The sequence below is a fragment of the Leptosomus discolor genome, unplaced genomic scaffold (assembly GCF_034619465.1).
Source record: "Leptosomus discolor isolate bLepDis1 unplaced genomic scaffold, bLepDis1.hap2 HAP2_SCAFFOLD_67, whole genome shotgun sequence".
Classification (NCBI taxonomy): Eukaryota; Metazoa; Chordata; class Aves; order Leptosomiformes; family Leptosomidae; genus Leptosomus; species Leptosomus discolor.
The window spans coordinates 612,806-637,648 of NW_028237828.1; positions in this window are offsets into that span (position 1 = coordinate 612,806).

Here is a 24,843-nt window from a genome sequence, read left to right on the forward strand (position 1 = left end):
CCTCAAGATTTCCCAGGCTTTTACCTTCCTTACCCAGTTTTGTCTGCTCTGGAATCCTAACTTACCAGACACATTTGGATTACCCGTGTCACCTTTACCAGTTCTCCTACATCCATTTTGATGGGGGAAAGGTTATGAAGAGGCTACAACTGCAGTTATTTGAGGTGCGAGCACACTACAGATTTTTACATTTACATTTATTGGCTTATATTTTCCTTGCTCCGTAATTCCTAACATTTAATTTTCTTTCTCAACCATTACAGAGTAACAGGACCAAGTTTTTAGCAGGCTCACAGGAAAGCACTTCTTATTTCATGGCTGCTTAGTTTCTGTACGGATCTTTGGCAAGAGCCCTGACAAAAGCAGCTTTTTCAGTTGTTTTGATTTTTAAAATCCTATCTCCCTCATCACCATCATCTTCATGACTGAAAAAAGCTACCAAAAAAATTTTGAGACAGTTTTTAATTTTACAAAGTCATCTTGAATCTTCTCGGGTGCAACACATTTATCTAGCTGTTCACTAACTACGTTCTTCAGAGTGAGAGCTTCTGTTGATTGGCTAAGTACAGACACTAGGCTTAGCACTCTCCTAGATCGCTTTCCCCACGTTTTCAAGAAAAAACCCAAACAGAGCTTTTTCTGAATGCTGGAGGAACGCATCGGCACTTGGGCCAGTAAAATTTGCCCACAGTACAAGCGTGGCTATTGAAAGTAAGGATTTTATTGCAAAGCTGCTGACCAGGACGAGGGCTGCTCAGCAGCATCTTCATGTCCTCGTATCCCAGACAGAGAAACCACGAGTAATGTTTATAGCAGGCAGCCTGAACGACATCTACATATGGCTGAACCCAAGGAGAAGCAAGAGAAGGTTTGGTAGCAGAAGCACCTCCAACACACAAAACCTAACACACATGACTTCTGAAAATCAGTCTCGGTTCATGGATACAGGACACACACAGCAGCGGCACACACAAGGAATTTAAGAATGCAGAAAACACGCAAAACCAGAATCCCATTGGTATTTCAAAATTTTCTCTGTGTGAGTGTGTTTGATTGTACCTACAACAACACAACAGCAACAACAACAGAGAAGAGGTCCTTCTGTAGAAATACTCGGCACTGATTGTCTCACTTTATTCCAGGGTAACACCGTTAGAGTGGTGCTGCAAAGCCAGTGAGCTCTCCTAAGAGCTCCAAGAGACAGAAAGTACAATCCTCCCCACAGATTTTACCTAAATCCCCAGCACTTGGGGTCAGCTATTTGTATACAGCGCAGATCAGCACAAGTCAGTAAGCTTTGAGGTGACACAAGGAGCCTAACAGGGAACTGGTACTCAAATCTTTCTGCTTCACAAGTAGGGTCAGCACTCCGCGCTGCTGAGACTGAGCTAGAAGCAGTACTTGCCACCCAGACATCACCCCGCACCGATACAGAACTGAATCAGGTTGATGCCATCGGTTGATATTTAATGTACTTTTAGGTTATGGGGGAAGATCTGATCAGTTTACCTGCCCTCCAGGATGTTACAGGCCTGGAAGTCAACCTGGTCGTCCAGCAGCTCACATGACCAAAGCAGTCATTCTAGAAAGATCCATGGCTGGCTGTAGGAGGAGGCTACCACTTTAACAGGCAGTTCAAAACCACTTCAGATCCCCTCTCCAAAACTCTTCTTTGCTTAAATATTTGTTTGCGCTGTTGTTTGTTCTTTCCACGGTTTTCTTCAGTAGACTACAACTTCTCATCACTTCTTCACAAGCTCCTAATATAATCTAACAAAAATATTATCATCTTATCCTCCAGAGGAGGAAAACACAGGTTTGAGCTCTCTTCTGAGCCTTCTCTATTTTTGCAAAATACTTTAAAATACATTGGAGCAGGAGTCGGACACAGTGCTGATCCCAGCTGTTTCACTTGTGTTGAAGTATTCCTAGTTTAGAATTCTTTGGTGCTCACTGCAATCACCAGACCTGACAAACGTAACCCTGCTGCAGGGATACTCTGCATGCTAAGTGAGCTGTGAAATGCCCGTAATAAAACGTAACTCAACCTGAACTATGCAACTAAGCGTTGCCTGTTTCCCTTTCTTCTATGGCTGAAGATTCTTTCATCACTTACTGACTTAATAGTATGTCTCTCCTCACACTCAGACAGTTCTTAGCAGGCTGTAATGCCTGAGGGCAGCAGCTGCAGTCCATCAGCAGGAGCAACCCGAGTGCAGCTCTGTCAGCTGTACTGAATTTATCCCTGAATTTCACCCAGGTAAAATCCCGGTCCTTTATCCAAACACTTAACTGTCACCATTTCCCTCTTGGAAAATGGATACCAAAAAACCCTCAGCAACTGAACACCACAAAACGAGTAAAACTTTTTGATAGGGTCGTATTAGGAGACAGCCATAAACCTAAACTGTTTCCACTTCAGCAACTTGCAAACAAACCCTTTCCTTTTAAAGTAAATCTCTTAATGATCCAATTTGAACATGTAACAACTTACACTGAGGTTTATGTTTGCTGTAAGCCATTAACATCATTCCAATTAAATGCTTTTAAATGTTAAGGAAACCATATCTAACACAAACCTTCGTAAAGAAAATCAAACCATGGAAATGGAAAAGCAAGCAGCCTAGAATTACAGAGTTTTTCTAAATCCAGCTTGTGACAGAGACCATCTCTCCCAAGCAGGTGCAGAACAAGTAACTTCACTTTGGTTTTCTCAAACAGATCAATTATATTCATTCAACACTGAGGAAGAGCTGAAAACTTGGGTTTAGTTTTGATTCCATTAATTTCTACTACGTGGAAATGACTCAGGTATTCCTTCTTGTCATTGAAGACAACAGAATGAGTTAAAAAATTTCAACAAAACAAGGAACAAAGTCTGAAATACAAATTACTGGGATAAACCTATGTTAAGGCAGGTTTATTAAATGCAGTTATTCTGTCACAGAACAGATTGACAGAACAGTCGAGGTTGGAAGGAACTTCTGGAGACCATCTAGTCCAACCTCCCTGCTCAAAGCCTATGACCTCGTCTAGTCTTTCAGTTGGCTTTGGATTTTTTTATTTGACTCCAGTTTCTACACAAAGGTATTCTGACAAGTGTTCAAGCCATCCAATCACAGTTAACCTTAAGCCCAACAACAAAAAAGCAAAAGAAAAGGTAAGTGAAGGTAGTTTTCCTTCAAGGCAATAAATACTATTAAACATCACCAATTAACATGTGTACGCCCTGCAACTGAAGCATCCTGAATTGACAATAATTACAGCAGTGAGTCTAAAGTTTTACAATACTTACTTCAGAAAAAGCAATTCCAAATCTAAGACTTTGCAGCTGTTTAGTTTAATATCCACCTACACCTGTTCTTTTACTCACTTTATTGACTCTATCAGCCTGTCTGGGCTCTACATTTTTCAGAATGCAAGATGTATATAGATACGGTCCTACTTTCTATCTCAATGAACAGTGACACAGTAAAGTACTCGGACATTTCCGATCATCACTCCAAGCTGGGCTAAAAACTGGCTGGATGGCCAAGCACAGAGAGTGGTGGTGAAGGGAGTTCAATCCAGCTGGCGGCCGGTCACAAGGGGTGTCCCCCAGGGCTCAGCATTGGGACCGCTCTGGTGTCACATCTTGATGGATGAGCTGGATGAGGGGATCGAGTGCTCCTGCAGGGAGCTTGCAGATGACACCACGCTGGGTGGGAGCGTCGATCTGCTGGAGGGCAGGGAAGCTCTACAGAGGGATCTGGACAGGCTGGATCGCTGGGCCAAGGCCAGTTCCACGAGTTGCAACAAGGTCAAGTGCCGGGTCCTGCACTTCGGCCACAACAACTCCCAGCAGCGCTACAGGCTGGGGAGGAGTGGCTGGGAAGCTGCCCGGCAGAGAGGGACCTGGGGGTGCTGGTCGACAGGCAGCTGAACGTGAGCCGGCAGTGTGCCCAGGTGGGCAAGGCGGCCAACAGCATCCTGGCCTGTGTCAGCCATGGGGTGGCCAGCAGGAGCAGGGAGGTGATCGTGCCCCTGTACTGGGCACTGGTGAGGCCGCCCCTCGAATGCTGGGTGCGGTTTTGGGCCCCTCAGGACAAGACAGACACGGAGGTGCTGGAGCGTGTCCAGAGAAGGGCAGCGAAGCTGGTGAGGGCTCTGGAGAGCAGGTCTGATGGGGAGCAGCTGAGGGAGCTGGGGTGGTTTAGTCTGGAGAAGAGGAGGCTGAGGGGAGACCTTACTGCTCTCTGCAACTGCCTGAAAGGAGGCTGGAGTGAGGTGGGGTCGGTCTCTTGTCCCAAGTGACAAGCCATAGGACAAGAGGAAATGTCCTCAAGTTGTGCCAGGGGAGGTTTAGGTTGGACATGAGGAAAATTTTCTTTACTGAAAGAGTGGTCAGACATTGGAACAGGCTGCCCAGGGAGGTGGTGGAGTCACCATCCCTGGAGGTGTGGTCGGCTTGGTAGTGTTAGGATAACGGTTGGACCTGATGATCTTAAAGGTCTTTTCCAACCAAAATGATTCTTCTATGTTGCGCCAGGGGAGGTTTAGATTGGACATCAGGATAAATTTCTTTACCGAAAGGGTTATCCAGCATTGGGACAGGCTGCCGAGGGAAGTGGTGGAGTCACCAGCCTTGGAGGTGTTCAAAAAACGTGTTGATGTAGTGCTTCTAGACATGGTTTAGTGCGCATGGTGGTGTTAGATTGACAGTTGGACTTGATCATCTTCAAGGTCTACTCCAGCCTAATGATTCCATGATTCTACGATCACTACTGGCACAGTTTTAAGAATGGGTCACTTCATACCTCAGAGCTATTGTTTTAAGCTCTCTGACAGCTCAAGCAGACAGTGTGTTACTGGATTGACTTGGTTTTGGTGTTGAATGTTTCCTGGCAACTACAACTACAGAACTGGTTCTCATTTGAAAACAAAATCAAAAACACAGGTCTACCTCTGTTCCCAAGACACTTTCTTTTATGTCCCCTGGGATTGCTGCTATTATTCTAAGAAGTTTGGCTTTACACAAAATCCTGCTTAAATTGAAGATGGCAAGGAACAGCATATATTACACAAATCTGCACACAAAGTTCCACCAACAGAACTTCATTGATTCAGGTTGTGAAAATTTATGGCTACTGATCACCATGTTCAGAAAAAGGAATCAAATAGCTACACAAGTTCACTACAAATATTTCAAATCTTACTGTATTAAGCCTTTGAGTGGAATGGATCATCAAAAGCAACAGGACTGCTTAAAGAATGGAAGAGAACTTGCATTTCCAATGCACTAAGAAAAAAAATAATAACCACCATCATCATCATTTAGTCGGATCAAAGTAAGTCCTCGCTTTTTATCTGTTATCTGTTTAAAGGCTCCATATTTAATAACAGAACAGAGGACTTCCCACATTTAAGATACCCACAGGACTTCCTTAAGCTCCTCAGTACAACCTGACACCTGAAATAACAACATCCAAACAAAACACAGACATCTCACTGCGTTACTCAAAGGTCCATGGGGACTAAGGGTTTCTGTACAAAAGCCGGGGTAGTACAGATCTGGAAAAAACCAAAACCCATAAAGCACACTGGAGACTTTTTGGACTAAATAGTTGCCAAAGGAAGGTGCAATGGAGAGGGGATAAAACTAAACAAAATACAATCCGTTTAACTCCCAGGACACTCTACACTTTGTAAGTGAACAGGACAAAGTCTCCTTATCACAGTAACAGGTAAAACTTGGGGATAACACTATAGATTAGCCATGAGAGGTAGTTTTATGCATTTTATGCATATGAATATAACTTTTGATGAAGCTATTACAAAGTAAACATTTGAAGCCAGTTTATTCCCTACTAGTTGGTTTTCTGTAGTGGTTTTATTGCTTTTTACCCAAGGGCTTACAGAAATAAGCATTAATTAGGTCTTTTTTTTTCCGCTGATGGCAGAATACACACATGGTAATCTGCCCAAACCATTGTTTTCCCATGCTACAGCTACTGGCATAGTAGAAGCTAGCCCTAAAAGAAAAAAAGAGAGGACTAGAAGCTACTGAATATATTTTCCTGTTCATTGTCAGAGAAGTGATTGTCTCGATCTCTTTCAAAACAGACTTTGCTTTATGCCCGTGTGTTTAGATACCCTTGCAGCTGGTTACCCTATGGAGAACTCCAAAGATTAACAACCAAATCTGAAGATGCAGGTGAACCTTGTAAAACACCATTCAGTGATTCTGCACCTTCCACACTGGTTTTGTTCAGCCATGTGCCTCTAGTGGTATATTCTACTTTTTGTAGTGAGATGCTCTAAGAGCTTTTACCGGCACATTATGTCAGCTTACGTGCCCCGTCATGACAAGCTTGACTAAGGAATGCACTTGAACGCCAAGCTATGACTTTTCCTAAAGTCACTGGACGTGACCAGATCCGAAAGCACGCAGGGTGTTAACGTCAACGGTGTGATACACTTTGCAACAGCCCTACTGCTCATTGCTTAGTGAAGACACACCTCAAAAGAGCACTTAAGTCTTCCTCAGAAACTGTCACTGACATTTCCAAGAACTGAAAAGACAGGCTGTCTTTCTGAAGCCGTGCAACAACTTCATGCTAATCATCCAGTGTCAGGAGACAGATCAAGAAGTTGTACAAGTTCAGAAGTACACTGACAAATCATACCTCCAAGTTTTTTGTCCCCGAGGTCGGTTGGAGAGTTATCGCTGCAGTGAACTCACAGTCCACAAAGATCACTAACTAGTAAAATGTTTTGGGGCTGTTGAACTATAAAGTTGCAACTGTCTCTCACTCAAAATAAAAAGGTTGTCAGGACGCACTCAGTTTTGTAAAGCAGTCAGAGTACTACTTAACTAGAGGTTCTAGTTTGAGACTGGAAAACTCTCTGTGAACACCAGTACCACAGAACACAACTATTCCCATTCTCGTGTTTCAGATTTGGAAGTATTTGCATTTTATTTCCAGTACTAATGGCATCACTTTTGTTCTAGACAATTTTATTATTTTGCTGTCCTGGCTCCCGGTCCTTTTGAGAGAAAGGTTTCATTCAATCCTTTGAACAATAACGATGAGGTTACTAACAATGAGTTTAAGAAAGAACTGACACACACAAACTTGTTCAGGCATCCAGAACAAAAGAACCTGGAAGTGTTGAGAGCAAAGTTCAGGACGATGAAGAAAAGGATCTATTTTTCATTTGTAATTAGACCAAGAAGGGAAAATGCTATAAAGTAGATTCAAATCATTCAGATCAGATTACCAGTGCAGCACTGTGCCAAATTATAAATTAGGACTTTACTTCAGTTGACATTTTTATTGATATTAGAAGCATTTTCCAAAGCCTCAGTAGAAATTGATGGAAAAACCAAAATCTGAACTCTCACACCCTAACCATCAGACTGCTCTTCAGTCAACACTTACTCTTCCAGTGGTCATTCCAACACTTGGGACAACTGAAATAAACAGACTGTAACCAGGAATAAAAATCTGTGCTTTAAAAGTATTTTGCATAGTTAAGGCCAACACTTGACTGATTATTGCAAGTCCTGGCCAATTAACTTGAGTATATCAAAAGTAAAATAAACACAAAGTGCATTGAGAGCAAAGCACAAACCAACAGGAACTTCTCACACAGGTGACCGCCACAGCATAGTATTAATAGCGATGGCTGGGGCTGGGACAACCACCTGAAAACCTCCTATTGACGGAAAGTAAGACTAAGGCTTGTGCAACTCTACAGAGAAGCTGGCCATTCAAATCCCTGGGGCTCTAGCCCTTTAAGAGACAAAGAATTCCTTTATTTCTAGGAAAAGCAGAAAAGAATTGCCATCGAAACCACCAGAAGACCTTGAGATCTAAAACCACAGGTCAGGCTATTTATTTTGTCGTGGCTTTGGTCAGAAACTCATTCATCAGTGTCACCGGGGTGTTTCTGCACTGTCCTGTTCTAAAATGAATGCTCCAGCAAACTTCATATTCATTTCTTCAGAAAACAAAACAAAACAAAAACCACCTTTAAGAGAAAAACCCACTATATTTCTAGCTCTTTGATGACAAAGGCAGGCTTCCAAATAAGAATCATTTCAACCCTGTGCCTGTAGAAAAATTGTTCCTCTGCCTCCTCTGTTGCTATTCAGAGACTTCTAAGCAGCTACGAGTCCCGACCAGACAAACGTAACAACTTCAAACACTCCTGGCAGAGGCCTGTTTATTATTTTCCAGTATGACTGTCTGCCAAGTTTCCCTGTCCAGGGTTTGGCTTGGCTTTGTTTGGCTTTTTTTTTAAAAAAAAAAAAAAAGAAAGGAACTGTGTGAGCTAAGCTGTGTCAGGGACTCTCCTTCCAACAGTTCTTGCAGAAAGTGGAAGTGCACCAGCACGTATGCAGACTTGTATCTGAATACGGTTCAAAACCATTACAAGACACAGCACAGTCAAAACTTTAGTCTTCAAAACCCAAAATGCTATGCTGTGAGTCTTGGAAATCATTTACCAGTACAGAATACTCAAAGTTGTTCTTAACACATGATGAAAAAAGCATAAACTTTAATGAAATCAAGCTGAAATTGATGAACACAGACATCTTTGGCTCCCCTCAAAATACAACCTTTTAATAACACCTTTGGTTTGATGACTTTTCAATGCAATTCTACAGCGCCTGTTTCCAGTCTATTGCCCATCAGTTTAGCTGTACAAATCTGCACACGGCGTTACAGCACAAAGGCACAGATCTGGTGAGGGTTTCTTAGAAGCACTGCTGCACACTGTTATCTTAAATGACGGTCTTGTGATTAAGGCACCTAAAGGCAAGAAAAGGAGGACGAACCCCCCTTCAAATCCCTCGCGACCCTGTACAGGTCATCCAATCCCTCGCTCTATATTCCACATCTAAAATACCAAATTAAGAATTGCTCAAATATTTTAAATTTTTTAAAATCATTTGCTAACTGCATATGTGGCACTCAGACACAAATGCAGTCAGGCAGTCTGTATGGGCGATAAACACTGAAAACAATTTCTTTGCAGGAGTAGAATTAAAAGCAAGAAAAAAATCAAGAGCCTTTGCAAAGGTTCTGCACACAATTCTCAGCTTTCAATCTGAACACAGTCTGGAAAGGCCAACGTGAAGGAATCATCCTCTGGCGAGAGTTTAATCCAATTTCAAATAACTCCAGTAAAAGTACCCAACAACAGAGATATTGCTTAAAAGGGCAGTGGTTTGACACGGCAAGCCTTTTGATGACTCTTGCTATTAGGAGGTTTTCAGGTCTTGAGGTACAAAACTCTGTTCAGGACATGAACTGGGGAGTTGTGGGGGAGACAAAACCCTGAAGTTATGACTGCATGAACAACAGCAATCACTTCAAAGTTACCATCCTGAAGAACTAAAAACTTAAGCCCATACACGACTCACAAATGAGACCGTGGGTTCTGCTGCTTCTCTCCTACAAATAAGTAACTCTCCTTGACAATTATGCATTAGAAAAATGCAGGGCTCCAATTATTGTTTCTAACTAAAAACATTTGTAGCGTATTTCTAGGAAAAAAGGGTGGAACTCCTGGAGGCAGCCAGACATACACTGATTTTATAGGAATTGTGATCATTCTATACTTTTGAAAAACCACGTTCTCGATGTTATGGAGCCAGACCAGGCAGATCATCTCCTGACAAACTTCCTTGCACCCAACGGAAGGATTGCCCCTTGAAATTTGAATCATGTCTCAACTATTAAGAAACTGTCTTAAAACAAAAAGATAGATCTAATACATGATTTCCTACAACAACGGCAAGCTAACAAAAATATTTAAAGGTGACATTTTGGACACATTCATCCTGTTATTGTGGCTGCTACTGGTCAATAGCCAGGGATCAAGGTCTCTGTTAACACAGACAACTCCAGAACATAATCCTCACATGAATACACTACCTCTAGTGCTAGCAGTACCCTGGTTTGAGGAGCTGAAACAGCAGAATTCCTCTGCAGAGCTTCAGTGTGTGCAGCATTTCAGGACACACAACTGGTAGAAAATCCCCTGCCCTTCTTTAGTTACTCATTGCAGCATCCACAGGCAGCTCACAAAATACTCTGAAACAGTAAACTACTTTCAGCTCCAGAACAGCTCAAACCTCCGTTAGTGCTAACAAAGAACTCAGTCATTTGAGGACAACAGACTGAGTCGACCTCCCGAAGAAAAAACCCGAACCAAAACACCCCCCAGCCCTCCTCAGCTCAGCAAATAAATCGCATCAGGCTTTCCCCTCTGCTTCCCCCTGCCCCACAATTCTAAGTGACTTTCTAGTCTAAAGGCACTCACAAATAGCCACACCGTGCCTTTGTCCAAACAAGCCCAATGAAATCAGACAGCTTCAGAAAGCAACATTTACGCCGTGTGACGGCTGCTGCATCAAACCCTCGCACTAGGAAACTCCTGTTCACTATTGCACACCACGAAACATCTAGGATTATTAACGAAACATAAAAGAAAAATAATGCAAGCTACTGGATTTGAAAACTCAGCCATCCACCTTCGAGGCAGGTGCAGGTTCAACTGTATGACCAAGCTTCCAGTTTCAACTGATGGCTGCTGCAAAGTAGCTGTAAAAACGGCCAAAGTTTTGATCTACTCAGTTTTAAGCATTACTTGTGCTTCTCCTGACCCTTCTACACCAAATTATCTATCTTCAGATAAATAAAAGCATTACGCTGCAATCTTAGTCGCCAAGGTTTCTCCTAAACCAACTTCTTACTAAAGGGTCTTTGGCCAACGCCACTCTGATCTACTGTTACTTTTCCATCACCATTTTATCTCCACAATTTTATTGTCAAATGTATAAGCTTCGGCCTCTCGCCGTCAATGTTCTGCTATCAAAATACCAAGTCCCTGGTCATGAGGGTACTACAAGTAAAAAAATGGAACCGCTCAACCTTTAGAAACTACAGAATTCAAACATCCAGTGAAATTAAATGGTTTACTACGAGACAGATGACTATTGACAGAAACCAGATTATTAATAAAATTAAAATATCGCATTGCTAGTGGTTTCCACAAGAGAATGACATTCTGAAAAAGCCAAAGACTATCTTGGAAAGAATCAGATGTTGCTAAGGTTTTCTTTCAACAACTCAAGCTCCCACAAAACAAGTAAGGTATTTATGGAAGCAACTGAAGAACATGACAAACAAACAGGCTACAGAAAGCCTCCTGAGCCTAAAGAAGAGATGATCAGTTGAAGAAGTGACCTGTTTCTCACTGTGTTTGTGTTTTGTTCTGTTTTTTAAATCTGCCACATAGGCACCTAGATTAGGCAGCTCCACCAAGCTTTCTCCGCCAGCAAAAGTATTTTCTTGTGCACGCATCACCCTGCAGTCAGGCTTGAAGTCTGGCTGGTTTTAGTTTATTTCTGCTGATACACGGGCAAGATGAACACTAGATATCTGGAATTCATTTTATTTACATTTTCACATCCCTTAACCTAAATATAACCACCCAAATTTTCACGAAAGCAGGCAACACAAAACGTGCTCACAAACTGCACAGTGCTCACGAGAACACTGTAGTTCTCCACTATGTTCAACACCTCTTGGACACTTCTCAGTCAGGGGGACTTTGTTCTTCTCTCCTCTCCCACTGCACAGAGCAATCAACCTCCCCTAACACTTCATCTACTTCCACAAGTCTGGAGATAAGAAATTCCAGGGGATGAGTCAGCCCCGTGAACCAAAGCAAGCGAAACCAAAAGGGAGCACCTTGGATCACTGGTCCCTGTTGTTGCAACTCCCACGTCAGCATTTTCTGCAGCCCTGGCTCTCAGCGCTCTCTTCCTCCAGCCACCCCCACCCTCCCCCCCACCTCACCTCACATGCTCTGCATCTCCCTTTCCGCTCCCAGCCTTCCTTTCAACACATCCTCCCCTCCTCCTGTTTGTCCACTCGGGCAATCCCTCCTACAAAATCCCACTTCAAAACGACGACTAACAATATTGCCATGCCATCTGTTTTCGTAACATATCACTCTTCCTACACCTTTTAACTCCTCCTTTTATAGAGAACAGAATTCTTTTGGAGTGAGGACTATCCACCATTACACTGTCTAAAACAACTCGTTTCTGTTCTTAAGTCTTTCATCTTTAATATAGCCGTGGTTAAAAACGACTATTTATTTCCTTGATTAGGTTTCCAACTGCTGGCATAAGAACACAAGCTCACCAAAACCTGACATGCTGGCACAACCTCTAAATGCTTAGCAGAGCTTTAGTCTGTTCTTCCCACCTATCCTATGGTGGGCGGTTTTGTTGGTGGGTTTTGGGGGTGTTTCAGGCATCAGACTCAAACCAGAAATCCAGACTGTAAAGGTACTAAATCCATCTCTGCACGGGCATTGCAGGTTCACAAACATACATGTGAATGCACAAATTCCTTAAGAACCATCCATTAAAAAAGAACATAATAAAGAATGACCTGAATTACCATGGCAAGTTAAATTACTTTATGCACAACATATGCCACTCTTCTGAAGTAAAGAAAACATGGGACAATTTAAAACTGTATTTCTGGTACAGAACACCTTCTTAGTCAAATGACGACTTATATTCAGTTATTTTAGATCATTCCTGTGTTTTCTGTTCAGGTAATACATACCATCAAAAATCAGAAAATACAGACTCAGGATTTGTCACTATTACTTTAGTCATACCCAAGATATCTGCATAGACGTTTTCTAAAAGCTACAGAACAAGCCTTGCTGTAATCAGAAATGAAATGCAGCGCGTACACGTTCACCCCAGAGGACGGCATGTTAAAAAAAGGAAGAGGTAACAACAAAACACACCCTGGAGAGCTCTAAACCAGATTTGGCTGTTATGCAGCGGAGAGAGAAATGAAACTGAAGTGAGGAGAAGCAGCCTTGTGGTAATGCAACACAGAGGCCAGTCACTAGTGGTGCTCCAGAGGTCAACACTGAGGCCAATATTGCTGAACACCTTCATTAACGGCCTGGACAGCGAACAGGTGTACCCTCAGCAGGTCTGCAGATGATAACATTTGGAGGAGTGCCTTACACACCAGAGGGCTGTGCTGACATTCAGCAGGACCTCGGCAGGCCGGAGAAACGGGCAGAGAGGAATCTCCTGAAGCCCTACAAGGGGAAATGCAAAGTCCTCACGCGGGGAGGAATAACCCCGTCCCTCACTGCGGGCTGGAGGCAGACTGTCTGGAAAGCAGCTCTGCAGAACAGGACCCGGGGTCCTGGGTGAAGCAGCCAGCAACGCGCCTCGGCCACAAAGGCGACCAACAGTGTCCCGGGCTGCATTAGGAAGAGCACCAGCAGGTCGGGGGACGTGACCCTTTCCCTCTGCTCAGCACTGGTGAGACACATCTGGAGTGCTGGGCCCAGGTCTAGGCTCCCCAGTACAAGGCAAACACGGACATACTGGAGCCCGATGAAGGGCTTGGAGCATCGGGCATACAAGGGAAGGCTGTGTGAGCCAGGATTTTGTAGCCTCAAGAAGGACTGGGGGCGGCGGGAAAGAATCTTATCAATGCGTATAAAAACCTGATGGGAAGCAGTAAAAAAGAGTGGGTCTGACTCACCCAAGTGGTGCCCAGTGAACGGACAAGAGGCAACAGGCACAACTGGAAACACAAGAAACTTAAAAAGGAAGTTTTGGGTGGGTTTGGTTTCTTTCTTTCGTGTGTTTTTTTTTTTTTTTCCCCCTCTTGCTGTTTGTTTTGTTTTCCTGTGAGGGCGGTCAAACACTGGAACTTACCCAGACAGGTTGTGGCGTTTCCATCCCTGGAGCTGGTCTAGGTGACCCTGATGGGAGCAGGGCGCCTGGACCAACTAAACGATGTCTAGAGGTCCCTTCCAACCTGAACATTAATCTGAGGGTAAAAAACCCACTTCTGTGGTAGGAAACAGAGGAACAGATAATACTCGCAGCAGAACTGGGTTGGTTTTCCTGCTGCTGTTTACACCTAACAGTAAAGATGATTAAGCCTCAGTACTACAAAGCTAATTCAAACAGCCTAAAAGTCAAAATAGCTGATACCAAGTATTTATAAAACCAGCTTTATTTTACCTCAACGTAAGAAACTGCCAGACAACCTCAGGCTCTACAGTTTTTAATAATGAATAGTTACTCATGCATTGCATAAATATTATTACATCATATCTCGTATGTATGCAAAATCAGAACTACAATAAAATAGGTTCCTCTGTTTCAATATTGTATCAATTAACCCACTCATCCACTTAATTTGGAGCTGTAGATGCATCAGGTCACAACAGCTTTAACATCTCACATGCCTCTGTGTCTTAAACAGGAACAGACAGACCATTCTAAATACAAAAAAACCCAACTCACCAACAACAAAAACCCCAACAAAAAAAACTGCTCTACCATAATAACTGGGTGAGAGGGAAAGATACCATTACTGTGCTTTTTTATTATGTTTTTGTCTTGCCTAACATCTAACGTACATATCAACACCTCACTTTCAAGATGTAAGTCAATAAAACACGCAGAAATACCTTCATCCCCAAGGTCGGCATTACACAACGTGAGTATAAAATGGATCACAACAAGGACGCTGAACATGGCTCACACCTCAAAGAACACGGCTTTTTTTCCAACTCGGTAATTAATGCATGAGTAAACTACAATAAGTATTACATTCATTTTCCTAAACATTAAACCCATTAGAAATTTGTTCTGACGGTCAGAAACACACTTGAGACACGGGAAGACTGTAACCCTGAGCCCATGGAGAAGGGGCAACGAAGAAGTGGGATGTGACATGAGGAAGTCTCGGGGGCAACACGGGCCAGGGGTTAGGACGTTCCCTTCTGCAGCGCAGCACCAGTGCCCGCCGTTGTAGGCAGTTTGTACCACGCTAGCGTAGGACCACCATAAAACCCCCACTTTGCAAGTCCTGCACAAGTCTCCCTTGTGACTACGCCCAGAGGCTTCCCCTCGCACGCTCACCCTTTCGCCACCCGCCCCGCAGGAACACACCTCCTGCTGTGCCGCCTCCACCCCCGCGCCCACAGACTGACCCCCCAGGTGACAACCCAGGAATCATTTACAGCCACATGAAACATCTGAATTCGAATTACTTCACATCTCCAGCTTCTGACTAGCAGCACGAAATTCAGTGGCTTTAATTGTGAAACAACCTTTCCTAATTCTAAGCTGCTGAAATAGGCTGCTGAGTCAGCACCGTATAAAAACTTAAGTCTTACGCTAAAGGGGGAGATGAAAACACAGGAATTTGTGCCCCCCTGTGCTGCACAGTAATCCCACCCCGAAATTCCACTCCCCGTGGCTGAGCGTAGGCTGTATCTAACAGACCCTAGCCTGGCACGAGCAAACCTGTCCCCACGGCATTCCAGAAGTCTGGGCAGAGACCGACTGCTGCTCCTGGCCCTGGCAACTCGGACCCGGGGGTCTCCCTCTTCACCACCTGACATTGCCCTTGGCAAGCGAGCCCTGGTTTGAACACCTCCCCAGCAACCCACCAGCACAACTGGTCTTGTACCAGACAGCTGCCCTTTTTCCTGACAGAAGCAAGGGGCTCGAGGAACTGGAAGACCAGCAGCCAATTATCTTTCCTAATCACAAAACAACCCCGCAGACCCTTACTTCAGCTGATGGCAAACTCCTTCCGTTCACAGCTCAGTCCTTGCACAGTCCTCACCATCCTCCAGGAAACTGGGTGGGCCTGGAAATAACTGGGTTCTCTGGACATACACACACTCTTCACCTTGAAGATGTACTGATAGCTACACCCACAAGGTACCCCAGGGGTCACAGCATACAGGCCTGTTCTTCTGCCAGAATAAAACACACAGCGCACACCCAGAAACCTGTACCGTGAACTCTGATCTGAGAATCAGAGCTTTTAAAATCTCCAGTTGCTGACACTGCTGAACTGGTAAAGCACGGTAGAGGTCTAAAGCTTTTCCAAGAAACTTCTCTGCCTACATTGTATTTACGTGCACAGGCTACAGGTATTTAGAGGTTCTTATTCATGAGTGCCTAAATTTTAAACAAACCTTCTGAAGCACAGCAAGTTCTCCACTACTTCCAGGTTCTTTGTTTTTGAGGAGACTTTCACACTTTGAATCAGCCTGTCTCTAGCTAGATGAAGCTAGCCATTTCCCTCCACCTTCATTGCCAAAAAAAGCTTGTTTCATGTCCCCCCGAGATGGAGGTGTTTGTTAACTGACCTGCTCCCGTCTCTCCAATCCCACACGTGGGACCAGTCCGTAAGTATCGCCTTGGGATTGCTCAGCCACAGCTTTCCAGGCTCAGCTTCTCCTCGTCCACCAAGCACCTCGTAAAAAAAGACGTAATTACAAAAGTTACTGCCTTTGCAAAGTTGTGGGATTCTAACTGGGCAGAAAAGTTCCCCAAGTCATCATACTACCCACTGTTACAGCACCCTCAAACACAGGGCTCAACTGGCAGTTCACAGGAAGGTCGAACACTCCTGCCTCGAGCACAGCCACACTCAGAAGCACCAGGAACACCTTTGGGGGCTGTAGCAGTTTGGGCTGTCTAATTGCAGTCCATGGGCCCCAGTCCATTAGAGTTTGTATCCAGCAGCGTGCCTGGCTACGCCACCCCTGAGCCATGACTCTTCCCAGTCCTTCCCCCTCCACCTCTACCAGGAGAGTTGTTTCAAGGGACACAGGAAAAGTTGTGTTTAAAAAAATCCAAACAAAACCACAAAACAAAATAAAACAAGAGATAATTCTAAAGCCTCGCTGATTGATGTGAGCGAGCTTAAAGCTTTGCAGAAACTTCAGGCAAAGCACCTAGAAACTGAAATGGCTATTTTTATCTTCTTTGCTGGAGGCACCTACACAAAACTGTTTAGAAACTCCACCCAAAAGGGAACGATTCCTAGGTACTGCCTTTTGATTTGGGTTGAGGTTTGGGAAACTGTAGAACAGTAGGTACACCAGAGACATCAGAGAGGACTTCTCTGAAGGAAGGTGAGGCTAAGAACGCTTCTGAACACACTGCGAATGGTCAACACAGCATCAAATTGTGACTGCAGACAGTAAAACAGTGTCGAGTCCTTCATACCAAGTAAAATACCATCTCCCCTCAAAACCCACACCGACAAGCAGCAAGGGTTACTGACACTGGCATTACTGAAGCTACAGAGAACTGTGCCTGCTGCAGCTCAACAGCTGAAATTTTTAACTCACCTACAAAGCCAAAAGCTAGAACATTATCTTCCCATGGAACATATTTATTTGCCACTTAAGAGGCCACCTGAATGCAAAACTATCGGCTCCGTTCCCACAGCTTTCAACAGCGAGGGTTCTCCTAACGAAAACCCACTGTGTGCTGTAAGAAAGCACAACCAGGGGCATTGATTGTCATTTTGCTTCAGTTAAACACAACCGCATCTCCGAGTCCAACGATTCAGCTCTGCCCTCCCTCGCTTCCCGGCGAGGTGACCTCGAGTACGGCGTCACGGCCAAGGTGACAAGTCCCGAAAGCTGCGGCTTCCCAGTTCAGCTCCCAGCCCCCACGGTCTGCAGTTACGGCAAGGGCCGTCAAGCACTTCCCTCCCTCCCCCCCCGGCAGCGCCGAGATGAAACCCTCTCACCTCCACCCCGCCGCGGCCGTCCCCGGCAGGCGGCTCTCCGAAGGCACGGGGCGGCCAGGGAAGGGGAGCGGGCCTGGCGGCAGGGACGCAGAGAGCGGGACCGGAGGCCCCGCGGGCGGACGCCGCGTTACCTCGCTCCCCTCCGGGGCCCCGCAGCGGCGCTCCCGCCGGGAGAGGCCTCCCGGCCGCGGGGCTGCAGCTCCCTCGGCCCGGGCCGGGGCTGGTGTCGCGGCAGCCGCAGCGCCGGCCCCGCCGCCGGACGGCGAGGCGGCCCCGGCAGCGCCTCTTCCCCCGGGCTCTCACCGCAAGTGCGAGCGGCGCAAGAGCGCAGGCGCCGGCGCGGCGCGGGGAGGGCGGCCCGGGGCGGGGGGGGTCGGGGGTCGGGGCCGGGGCGGCCCCTCCGCTGCCCGGGGGAGGGCGGGCGCGTCCGGGCCGCGTCTCCCGCCGTGCCGGCGCCTGCGGGACAACGGTCCCGGGGCTGCGAGCGTCCCGCCGGTTGCTTCCGCCTTCGGTCCCCGCTGCGGCGATGAACGCGCTCGCGGGGCGGCGGGCGGGAGGCACGCGCGGCTCCGAGACAAAGCCGCGATCGGGCACAGGGTCATCGGCCACCGCCGGGGCTTGGGGCCTGACCCCCCCCTCTGACGAGGCTGCAGAGCTGGCAGGTAGGAGGTGCCCTTGGGCCAGCGCCTTGGAGCTCCTTTTTAGCTGTTTTTCATCTCAAAACGGAGCGCGCGAGCTGGGGAGGCTCGTGTGGCGCCGTGGGGGATGTGGCTGGGGAGCTGACGTAGGCAGGATCTCCCTGCGGTTCCTTCCCTCGGGCAGAAATCAATCTGAAACTCGACTTTCCCGAGTGAGTTCGCCTTCCCGGTGGCAGCGTGGGATCCAGGAGCAGCGTCGTGAGTGATAAACCTCATGTTCGCCTCCGTGGTCAGAGCTGAGGCTTCTGCTTACCCGCTTCAAACACCCCCCCCCCCCGCCCCCCGTTCTTTTTTACCTTCCAATCTAGAATTTATTTTCCTCTGTGAGAGAAGGGGAAAGTACTGTTTCTGTGAGGTACATAGTGGTAAGGGGATGGCACGACTTGCAACTGAGGAAACGGTTTCAACCATTGAGTCTTGACGGTGCTGTAAGCCTTTGTGTTCTGTCTTGATGGTCACTGCTTTTTAAACAAGATCGAGCTCGTTTTATACTTTAGATACATGGAGGAAAGGATTGCAGAAGAGTTGGATTTGTGGGACAACAAGAGGAGGCAACTCATCCTACTTCTACTTACGGGAGAGGGAGTGGGGAGAGGGAGTGGTTTGCGGGTTTTTTTTTGTGCTTGGTATTGATGTCCTCAACTTGATTGTCATTTAAAAATGCAGCCAACAAATGAACCAAACCCAAAAACCACAACCAAAACCAACCAACCAACCAAAAAAACCCCATACAAAAACCCAAACTGGTTTGGATTTTGCGTTTCAGTGGGGTTTTTTTCACTGTGGTGAAAATTCTTGTTTTAAGACAGCTTATAGTAGCTTCTCAGTACCTCCCTACTTCTGGCAAATTTGGAAAATTCAAGCCTTGTTCTACACCTATTATGTTCTTAAGTTTAGGCTGTAGAAGTTGTAGGCATTTGAGCATCTGAAACTTGGGCCATTTTTTGGTTTAAGTATATGTTTTAAGAAAGTTTTAGTCATGTGTTTAGTGCCATTTGTGTTCAGAAAAATCACAGAATCACACGCTCTGCTGACTTGTGCGTCCGTATATCTCTTTAAATGTGTGTTTTGAGGCTTAATTGGCCTCTGCATAGTTAAAATCTTGATGTTTACCCAAACTGAGTTTTTCATGAGGCCACTTCACCTCCAGAGCCTGGGAAGCATTTGCTGAAGCAGTGCTGTAACTGACTCAAAGAAAACTCACTGACAACTCAGTGTTATTAAGCAGGGATTCTGTATTACGTTGCCGGGCAGCAGGGGGGATGGCTCCTTCCACCCGTGCTCCAACGGGTTAGCAAAACACATCAGTTCCTATACACAAAAATCATACGTTTGTGAAAACAAATTTGTGAAACATACCTTTGTGTAGAAACTGGAGTCAAATTAAAAAAATCCAAAGCCAACTGAAAGACTAGACGAGGTCATAGGCTTTGAGCAGGGAGGTTGGACTGGATGGTCTCCAGAAGCTCCTTCCAACCTCGACTGTTCTGTCAATCTGTTCTGTGACAGAAGAATTGCATTTAATAAACCTGCATTAAAAGAGGTTTATCCAACTAGTTTGTATTTCAGATTTTGTTCCTTGTTTTGTTGAAATTTTTTAACTCATTCTGTTGTCTTCAATGACAAGAAGGAATACCTGAGTCATTTCCACGTAGTAGAAATTAATGGAATCAAAACTAAAAACAAGTTTTCAGCTCTTCCTCAGTGTTGAAAGTTTTACAAGACCGTTTTTAAAGGTGGGTTTTTTTTTTATTTTATTAAGCTATCTTGAATATTCCATAGTAGACTAAACAAATCTAACAGGGAGATGGTCATAGACCTAGGGATTATTAGTCAGATGACTGAAGAACTTGCTGAACACTAGAAAAAAGAAAACAAAACCAACCCAAACCCCTCGCTCTTGCCAGATCCAGTCCCTGAGCACCTCATCACACACCTGAGCTCAGCACTGGACACAGCTTAGTGCAAGGCAGCAGCAGCAGCTCATGCTGCTGCAGAGCTACACTTTCAAACCCCAACCTGTTTGTGAGGTAGCAGGGTCTGGTTAAAGCTGTTGGTTCTCTGAGTTCATTGATAACGTCAGAGTTAAAGAAATTAGACCGAAGCCATTCAGTACAATACTTGAATGTGTAGTGCGTCAGGCAGAGGGCTTTTGAGCAGTGATTGAGTTGCTTACAAAGAACAGAATCAGGATTACCTGGGGCTGTTCTTTGATATTTTGGGATTTTCATTCCTTTGCCACCCATGTGTGTAATTTTCAGCTATTTTGTTTTTTATTGTGAATGGACACAGTGAATACCTGGCTATCAGTGCTTTTAAAGCCTTACTAAAGCATTGAGTAATAAATAAATAGGGCTGTTTTTTTTCTCATGTTGCTACCTCCACATGCAACATTTTGTGATGTCTCAAACAAGGTGACAGTTCTTAAACTTTTGGGTTTTTGTGCTTCCTATACTACTTGTGGCATCCTCAGGCAGAAAGCACGATACCCAGAGCAAAGCAGCAGACTTTTGAACTGGGCTAACTTGGATTCTTCCCTTAGTTCTCTTGCTGCAAAGCACGTTCTAGTTACTCCTCACGGTTAAAAGCTTGGAGGCACAATTACCAGCTGACACAGCTCCCGTGTCATTTCTCTGTTTTTCCAGATGTTGAAATAATAATGCAATGCCTCATTCCTGGAATGATGACCGGGAAAATGCTCACCAGCTGCATGTTATACTGTATTTTCTTCAGTGTTCTGCAAGTCCAACAAAACTACAGTTTAGTAAACGCTTGTTCCCTGACTGCAGCATGGCCATCCACACATGTTGTTGCAGCCTGTTGGGTGTTTATTTTTCCATAGGTAAAAATTAGAAGTACTTGATTTTCAGTTATTAGGGCTAAATGATGAGGAAACACATGGAAAAGTTCCACTGTATGTGACAGAAAATGTACCTTAAAAGCGAGAGTGTGGCTGTTTATTTTGGAAAACTGGTTGTCCGTACTTTAAGTTCAGGAAATGTGAGTGTGTACTCGCACAGTTGGATACAGCCGTGTTTACTCTGCATTTCTGAAATTACAGTGACTGTATCCAACCTGTTGTGCAGTATCGTGTGGAGTCCCTGGTGCTGCGTATTGCAAAGCCAACGAATTGTGTTCCTGGGACACCCAGCATCCAGCAGCGAGCTCAAGGGAAAGCCCTGCAACGTGCTCCCTCAGTACCGGAGCCAGAATCCCGCTCCTGCGGCAGTGCTGTTCTCGTGTGAGCCTTCCAGCCGTTAGAGCCTTCCGCTGGGATAGCGCACAGCTACTGGTTTTCAGCCTGCCTGGGACAGGTTGAAAGCTTAGGGAAGTAAGTGGTTCATCTTTTCTCACAGACTTGAATTCCCTGGAGACTTTAGCATCTTTTCAGAGGTACTGAGAACCCTTGGGTGTCATTGGAAACCAGGGGCAGGTGTGAATAGCACCATTTTCTGCTACACAATAAAGATGATAAAAGTCTACCCTGTGGGTGTGTGCATGCACACACATATACCTATGCACATCAATAGGTATTTTTAATTAAACAGAGAATTAGACTCTGTTCTGTTTAAAAAAAAAAAAAAAAAAATCAACTCTGTATGTCCATGTGTGTACAGCTGTCCCAATCTTGTGGTGAGGCTGGTTTTTCCTGTTGCTTCAGAATAACTTAGAATGTCACATAAATGTACTCCCTGTTTTCAACACTGGACTGGTATTATTCGGCTGTATGTTAATAAATGATTGTTGTTCTCTTAACAGTTGTAGTTCATTCTGGTCTTAACTATGCAAAATGGAAAGATACAATGAGTTACTCTGTGTGGCCTCTCTGATGGAGCTTAACAGCGATTCTGTTGATTGGAAATCTCATGGGTCATTATAACGTGTTATTTGTAACTGTATGTAGCTAAGAAATTTTGAATGACAGTATGTTTGTTTATGGCTGAGATTATAATTGTGACTGTATCCTTGCTGGTGTTACCAGCATTTAATGTGAGTTGGTGGGTTTCCTTGCTCGGGCTGTAAATGAATGAATTGTCTTCATATTTCATTTTCCTCTCTATCAGAGAGGATGCATTCCAATCTGGCCGTGCATCTCTCAGAGCCCTTCCTGACTGACTGTACCAGATTAGAGATGATACCCCAGTGTCACCCAGTGGAGGAGCTTTTGTCAAGGTGACGCTATCAGGGCTCTGTGACAGGCACTTTCCCTTCCTGTTGGCCGAGCAGCTGAATACCAACTTGATCTTGTGGTTTCTCTTTTGCTGCATTACGAGCAGACAGAAGGGGGGGAGGTTCAGTCTCCCGTTTCCCCATGTTTTTTGGTATTTGTCAGACAGCTGAACTTCTGGCAGTTCAGGCAATATTTACGCTTTATGCTTTCATGTACACTGAAGGCTCATTTCATCAATAATTCAACTGTGTTTTACTTGTGCAGTTTGGGGATCAAACAGTAATTATCTGTGTGTAACACTTCATTCTTCCTCTGCCTGTAGAGCAGAATGTCTTCCCAGACAAAGAGTCCTGGTTCGGGAGATGAAACTCCCTGACCTGCTTTCTGTTGTTCTCATTTTACATGAGGTGTCTGCTGGCTGCTTGGTAAGGAAGTAATAAATATGGCCTGGAGCTCTTTCAAATAATTAGCCAGTCACCAGCATACTTTATTGTTTGCCCATAAAGTAGTGTGCGATAGGGAAAGAGGGTGAAAGGAAAGGAGAAAGTAAAGTGAAAAGAGGACAGAGATGGACCCCACGGGTCCAAGGCGTCCCTATGGTCCCAGGTCCAGGCTGCATCCTGCCGGTCCTAACGATCGTCATGACCCTTGGTGGGGGGAGCTTCCAAAGTTCGGGTGCTGAGGAGCCCTTTTTTATGCCCAGCAGCAGCCCTTGCTCCTTCTCTGTATCTCCGCCTCTTCTTGGCTCCATCGATGCTGATCGATCCTTCTTGATTACGGTTCTCAGGCTCGTCCCTGGCACCGGAGAACAGCACAGCACTCGTGAGACAAAACAGAGCCCTCTTGCCTCCGGCAAGGCTCCCTCCTTTGGCTGTTATCTCCCCCCACAAGGTTTCTAGAAGGGAGAAGCAGATACCAGCATCTCTTATCCTTTTGCTGTTTTCTGCCAGATGAACAAGTTGCTCAGCTCTCGTCCTTGCTCTGTCCGGGGCACAATGACCTCACAGGCCTGGCATTCCCTTCCCAGGATCAGCAACTGCTGCTCAGGCAGCAGACGAAAATGTCAAATGTGTTTGACAATGTTTCTCTGGGCAGTCTGGGGTGCAGCCACGAGTGCTTGGCTTTGGAACGCGGAGCTGGTGGTACGTTTTGCCGCTGTTGAGGAAGGTGCAGGCCTAAAGATGCTTGGGAGTTAGCCTGGTTCTCAGCTACTGCTGGACTTTCCCCTTTCCGCGTGAGCTCAGTACCCAGTTTCCCGGTCTCCAGAGGGTCGTCTGGACGTGTGTTTGGTGGTGGTTCATGGTGTTCTGCTGCTGTCTCTGGCAATCTGTTGCATTGCTCATGGAGAGGCTCTTGTACTAGTGCTGTCAAGGTGTCGATTGCAAAATTTACAGACTCTCTTTCTCTGAGATGAGAGTCCAGAAATACTAATGGCTTCCCAATTGGAAATGCAGTTTGCTTTTTGTTTTGAGCAGTAGCGTGTTTGCATATGCTGGACGTCGAACCTACAGATTGTGTCAGTGTTGGAAAATATTCTTTGGAGCAGCACGTGTGGTTTCTGTTTATACAGGTCTTCACCTGAATCTGCTGGGATTTGGTGACTGAAATCATTTGCACTACTATGTTATAGACTGTTTTGAATTGATTTTTTTTATTCCTCCCCCCACCCCCAGAAACGGCACTAAACCAATTGATGACTGACATACAAAGTAACTTCCAGTGCCTTGGTCTTCTGCAACCCTACTGCTGGTCAAAGGGAGAAGCTTGTGTTGTAAGAGGACCAGATGCCATGTGGTATCGAGGTAGAGTTGTAGGACTCAGCAGTGCCTATCTCCAGGTAAGTTTGATTATATGGGGGGAGGGGGCATGTGCGTATGAACAGGCGCACGTGTATGTTAAAAAAAAAAAAAAAAAGGCAAATAATCCAGTCGTCTGCCGTCAGTTTATGATCACACCTTTTTTTCATTCAGCTGACCTGACTTTCCAGATGCTCATTCTGCTTAAAAGTGTGGTAACTGTCCGGATGTTAACGTTTCTGTTAAAGATGAATTCTACATACCTATCTCAGTTGTCACAATCTTTCCCGTAGTTTTCCTGGTGATGATAAATGTTCTTAAGTAAAAAGCTCCCCTTGATCCCCTGTAAGTAATCCCTTGCAGGTTTTTTCTTCTTTTGCTGTTGTTGTTACCATGTGTGGAACGCTTTGAAAATACTTGGGTTTAGCTTCCCCCCACCCAGAGAGTCGGGGCTGGCTGTGTGTTTTGAATGCTTTCTTCTGCACAGGTACAGAGCTCCTTTTTCGAATGAGCAGTTAATCCTACCTAAACTCTTGAGTCTGCTTTCGCTCTTT